This window comes from Pteropus medius, unplaced genomic scaffold (genome assembly GCF_902729225.1).
Source record: "Pteropus medius unplaced genomic scaffold, Ma_sr-lr_union100, whole genome shotgun sequence".
Taxonomy (NCBI): Eukaryota; Metazoa; Chordata; class Mammalia; order Chiroptera; family Pteropodidae; genus Pteropus; species Pteropus medius.
The window spans coordinates 5329350-5336034 of record NW_024351073.1 but is presented as its reverse complement, the minus strand read 5'-3'; positions in this window follow the sequence as shown (position 1 = coordinate 5336034).

Here is a 6685-nt window from a genome sequence, read left to right as displayed (position 1 = left end):
AAAGATGAAATGTATGCCATTTACAGTTTTTAAAAATACTGTTATAGTTACTTACAGAGAGAAAATGTAGAAACATCAATGGGAAACACATGATTCAGAAAAGTAATTTCCTCTGGAAAGGGAGGAAGGGGAATGGAACTGGGATGGGCTAGCAAAAGGGACCTCATCTGAATCTTTTTTTTTTTAAAGATCTGAAGGAAATATAATATTTATTAATTCTGGATGGCGGGTAATAAGGGTTTATGACTGTGGTTTTCATGAAATCCTTCAAACATCCAGAAAATACAAGTTAATGTTCCACTCCTTGCTAGCAGAAAATACACCTGCACGAAAGGGGAGATGAAAGATTTAAGATCTACATTTTATTCCTGGCATATTCCACAAGCACATTGTGGCAGAGGCTATTATTTGTCTTTCTCAATATTCATTCTCCTTTCTTTCATCAAATTCTGGTTTTTAGTTGGGTACAGAGCCACTAAGAATGAAGAGGTAATGGCTGGAGCTCTAGACCTCATCCGGGACCATGAATCCCCCCTGACTACTTAACCTCTGCGGTGGAGAGAAATAAAACTCCTACATGACTGAAGCCTCTTGTTTTATCTTTTCTGTCACAGGTGACCCAAATCCTGATGAATTCACATTTTAACATGTGTACAGTTACCTAAATGAGAGGTACAGCTTAAACATTGTCAAGAACGTGGGCTCTTAACTCTGAGCGATCTTATATCAAATATCAGTGTCAGCATTAACCTTATGATTATATGATCTTTGGCAAGTCACTGAAACTCTTTAAACCTTTTTTTTTTTTTAATCCCTAAAATAGGGGTGAGAATAATTTGCCGAATTGTAAAGATTAAAGCTTTGAAGTGTGAGCACCGTGCCTGGCACATCATAGGCATTCAATAACTGTTAGCTTTTACTTATTTTCAATAATCTCTTGTGCTTATAATTATCTTGCTTTATTTTTAACTGTTCACTTTGGTTTCTAAAATTACCACAATTCAAACAGTAAAGTGGTAATGGGGAGAGAAATCTGTGACTGTATTGATTCTATAGTGTATTTAAAAACAAGTACTATTGTATATACCAATAATCCGGTTCAAATGAAACATTTTTACAGACTAAAGTTGAAAGTACGCTATCGGTGCGATTGTGTGGCACTGATGGAAACTCTTAAAGATCAGTGATCCTAATTATGTTAGAAGGCTCAATGCATTTGTACAGATAATTACTTGACCATTAAAACCAGTCAAGGCCTCAGCCTCGCTGATGCCCTTTCAGATACGAAGTGCCCTCTGAAAATAGAAAAAGCTCAAATTATCCTTAGCCCTACAAATCCTTTGTCACTTAGAGTTTCTAATAGTTTCTAAAACTGAAAAGGTCGTGTTATCTCAGCATTTAGATAAAATGGTTTGTAGTTTATCTCTTCAGGTACTTTTATTTTCAAATTTAATAACTCATAATTCCATGAGAGTCCAAAGATAGCCGTGATCTCCATGTATTATAAAGCAGAATTTCCCATGGTTTCGTCCATTCATTGAATCGTCTCTTAGGATGTCATGAGCTCCTTATTCCTGCGACTATACAGTCTCTGTTAGAAATACTGTTGAAGATGCCTGTCCCGGTGGGAGGATTGCTTGAGTGACAGCAGGGTCCTGGGCTGTGGTTCTCTGTCCACAGTTCCAGAGAAGCCCTGCAGCTTAGCTTGATGATGAGGCCTAGCAAGTGAGCTCACGCCACTCCCCACCTTCCCCAGGAACATGGGCTCACTTTGAAGCTCTATTTTATTGGCAGCCTTGTTTTTTAGGCCGCTCTGCATTGATTTCATCGTTCTAATTCCTGCAATGATATTTTTTCTTCTAATCTTCCAGATTAACCAGTTGAGAAGTATTATTTAAGTGTCTTAGAAGTCATGCTCTTGTCAGGGACAATATGTCATATTTCTATTTTGGAGTTTAATCTTCATTGTTCAGAAAGGAGCAACAGTATTTCAAAAACATACTAGTTTGAAAATGGTCTGTTTTAGTAATGAAAATTAGAAAAATCTTTTTGCAAACGTTCAGAATAATATAAAGAAGAGAAACATCTCCTGGAATCCCACACATACCCACGTTTTAATGTATACTCATTCCCAAGACTATTTCTAGGCAGAGAGAAATACTTTTGAAAAACAACTTTTCTTCTGGATACTGTTTTATAACTTGGTTTTTCACTTAATATGCACATGTTTTATGTCAACTATTATATATCAACATCACTTTAAGGGCTGTGTGACATATTACATATGCTTGATAGATATACTTCATAGTCATTTAGGTTTTTCAGTTTTTCACTGTGGCTTTTTGATGGATATCTTAATACTTACCCTTATGCCACTGGTATTTTATTTTTATTTTTTCCCCTTAGGATAAGTTCCTAGAAGGGGAAGTGTTGGGTCAAAGGGATTACCTATTTAAAATATTGATCTGAATGGCCAGATTGCCCTCCCCAAAAAATGTTATGTACTTATGTTGTATTCACAGTGTTTGAGAGAATAACTCATGTCAGTATGGCAAGGCCAAACCATAAACTGTGTACAGTATGTCTTAAAGACACAAACTAAAACTTAAGTTTAAACTTGAAAGAATTGAAAATAGTTTTGAGTGATGGCATTTAAAAAAAAAAAACAAGCTTGTCCTTGTTATCTGCCAGGGACATCAAGGATGCACTTCTTACGACAGCCGCTGTTGGCCTTCGGTCAGGGGCAGGCAGCATGACACGTCTCGTCCAGTAATCTGTGACAGGCAGCGTGGGAGCCTGTCACACACAGCAGCCTCACACGATTTTCACATCATCGAAGACCAACCAAATATTTAGGCATTCCAGAATATTAACAGATGAGGAACTATTTCATCATTTCAAGCTTTGTTTTATTTATTTTTAGTCCTTGGTACCTTCACTGAACAAAAGCAATAAGACAGCATTAGCCAACGTGGGAAACATCTTTGAATGACCTGGTCCTGGCTTCCTTTTAGCAGTTGGCATTAAATGAGCCATCTCAATTCTCAGGGCACGTCCCTGCCAAAGAAGTTGGAGATGCCCGCTGAGTGGAGGGGAGGCGGGTAATCGGAGACAAAGTCCTTTCTCACTGAACTTTTCTTTTAAAATCAGTACTGCATGCATCTGCTTTCCCAAGTCGAACTGTGTTTTGAAAGGGTAGTACCGATTGCAGATGGCAAAAAGTTTGAGAAATCCTCTCATGCAAAGCTGTCAGGCCCATCTGCAGCCACTTGTTGGTTGAGATATGTGTGCTCTGTGAGCTGGGTCACCTCGGGAGACAGTTGTGCAGCTGGAGGGAAATGTCTTTGGTGCTCTACCCTCCTACCCTCTGGAGATAGCTGCCTCAGGCCCTTCTTGTCTTCCAGTGCTCAGTGCATTCATTCAGGTGGCTGGAGCTGGGCCCAGGGAGAGGGCCTGGGATCCAGTTCCCACCGCCTACTTCCTGCAGCTCCCTCCTGGGTCTTTCCTAGTCCTGGTGCCCGGGGACCCTGCCCTTCTCATGTCCGGAAAAGTGGAAGGGCCTGAGCATGACACAAACATGTAAAACGAGGCCCTTCTCCTTCTGAGAGACTTGGAAGCTCATTTGCTTTGGCAATGTCACCACATCTCTGGGGTCCTCGCCCGAGGGGAGACATATTTAAGATCCGAGAAATGTCTGTTTTACTCTAACACTTGCCACTAGGCTGCCTGTATTGTACAGTAATTCACCAAACTGTTCCCTGTTGAGTGGAGGACTCTGTGCTTCAGAGAAAAGAACTTGGGCTTTGCAAGTCAATGGCCCTGGATCTGAACCCCAGCTCCGACACTCACAAGGACGTGACCTTCAACGAAGTACTTAAGCTCACTGAGAAAATGGGGGAATGGTATTGTATTGTTTCCTATAACTGCTGTATAAAGTGTCCACAAACTGGGTGACTTGAAACAACACAGATTTATTCTCACAGTTCTGGAGGTCAGAAGTCCGAGACGGGTCTCGCTGGGTTATAGTCAAGGTGCCAGCAGAGCTGGTTCCTTCTGGAGGCTCTCGGGGAGAATCTGTTTCCTTGCCTGTTCCAGCATCTAGAGGCCACCTCGATTCCTTGGCTTGTGGCCTCGCCCACCATTTTCAGAGCCAGCAATGGCTGGCTGTCACATCTTCTCTGACTCTGACCTCCTTCTTCCACTTAGAAAGAGCCCTGTGATTCTACTGGCCCTACCTGGATCATCTAGGATCATCTTTCCATCTCAAGACCCTTACCCTAATCGCTTTGGCAAAGTCCTTTCTGCCACGTGAGGAAACATTCACGTATTTCAGGGATTAGAATATAGACATCTTTGGGGCAGGAGGTGTGTCATGCTGCCTACCACGGGCGCCTAACTCAAAGGCTCGTTCCGAAGTGATAATGACTGTGAAGCATGAAGTTCTCAGCCTGGTGCACAACTGCCTTGTTGACAGCTCTTAAGCTTCCATTGGAATATAAACTCTTTGAAGGCAGATAGGAGCTCTGTCCTCCATCTCTGTCTTCTACCATACCCGGTAGAGTGCCGAAATCACAGTCCTTGCTTAAGAATTCCTTCATGAACTGAACCAAGCCAAATTCAGAGAACATACAGAGAGAGCAGACTGTAATGACAGCTCTGGCCACTCACTGTGTTATGTTCTGTGGAAATAAATGGGCATCAGCAAACCACTTGCTGGATATTTTAAATGCTGAATCCTAGTGTTATTCCACTCGCAGCTGTGCCAATGTGACAATTCCAACAGGCACTGTCACTGAGGGGAGCCAAGTCCCGGCTGTGTTTACACAACTCAAAGCCATGTAATGAGCGTGCTCACCTCTCCATCAACAGAAGACAGACCCTCACTTGCTTTCTTCACATTTGATGAGCAGTTGAACCATCAAAACTGCCTGAATATCCAAACCGTGAAGTATGCGCTGGCCTAGTGTTCTCCATCAGTCTCTGGACGGAATACAAGTTCCTCCATCAGTATCGACATGGCCCTTCCAAAGTGAAATCACACAGCTTTGGGGTTGGGGAAGCATCCAATTCTGTTTTCCTAAAGAAGGAAATTTACTAGCTTTCTAAGATTCTTCTCAAACCCTCCTATGCTTTATAGGAGACAGACTCAAAGCAGCACTATACTAGTACAAATTATGGAGGTGATTCACCAATCACCCAGCCTGCTACACAGATCTGTCCAGCTTCTCTGCCCCTATACGTCCACCCTGCCCCCGCTCTAGAAGACAATGTGGAGTTATTTGGTGAGTTTAGAAGAGGAACTCGTGTGGGTGACAAGGCTCTCTGCTTCCCTTCTTCGGGTGACCTGAGTGTCTGTGGAGTGTCTGTGTCTTTGTCCGTTCAGGCCCACAGTGAGGGGAGCACAGCAGTAAGTCTGTGCCCCTGCAGGGAAGGTGGGTACAGAGGTGGCAAGGCCCTTAGCTATGCAGGGCTGCTGTGATTGGCAGGTCTGCAGCTGTGATTGGCAGGCCTTCTTCTCAAAACCTGCGGTTTAGTACTAGGAAGTCATCGTTGCCACGCACCTTCAACTGATGGGTAACAAAGCTGATATTTAGATGCGCATCTGCTTAAATCCATTTTCTCTCAGTTGGTTTAGAAGCCAGGTGGGAAAATCCAATATTGGTGCTCTAGAGTGGGCTCCCTAACCTAAGCTCAGCAGTCTCAGGGGACCTTTTGCAATTATAATTTGTAATAGAGAAGTGGTTTTGCCACAGGTAATAAGAACTAACTTTGGTTACTTTTGGCAACAACAACCACAACAAAGACGGCAAGGAGAACGGCGGTGCCTCAGGCTTTGGCAGCAGCAAGTCACGGACTCACACAGCACTTACTTAAAAAAAGTGTGCTCAGGCTCACTCATGTGAGGAAAATTAAAATACACAGGCCAAAGATAGCATTTTTCACTTATTAGACTGCAAAATTCAAGAAACTTGAAGACATCCTCTGTTGAGGGGGTGTAGAAAACAGGCAAGCTATAAAAATTACAAATGTATATAATCCTCAACTCAAAAATGACAATTCCAGAAATGTATCCTAGAGATATAATCACACCAGTATAGAAGAGTTTTAAGTGTAACCTTTTTTTTTTTGTAAAAGCAACTAAATAACTTAAATATCCATGAAGAGCTAATAAATTACTGTGTAAACTACAAAATGATCTGTAAGATATAATGTTAAGTAAAAAAAAAAAAAGCATAATGCGTTTTTGATCGTCCTGGTTGAGGGACCACTAAGGTGGCCGCCCTGGCGAGGGAGCCAGGTGATGAGGAGAAGAGGTAAGGGCTGGGGATTCCTTCTCACTGTATCCGTTTTTTACTTTTGGAATTTCATATCAGCTGTACATAGTGTTTATTTCCAGAATAGTGTCTGTTTTGACCCCACGATCCATTTTCAAATGGAAACTTCAGCTTGTTAGACCTAGGTCTTATTTTCTTTGAAATTTAATTAACCTCAAGTTTAATTCTTGGTCATCCGATCAGTATTAGCACAGCGGCACCTCAGGAGAGAATGCAGCAATGCCCTCCCCCCAAGTTATCGGCCTTTGGGGAGGAGGCACTAATAATATTATACTTTTTAAATTAGTCAATTTTGGAATTTTAGGGATTGATCTATTATGCTTGTGGAAGCTTTAATACCTAAAGTTTTA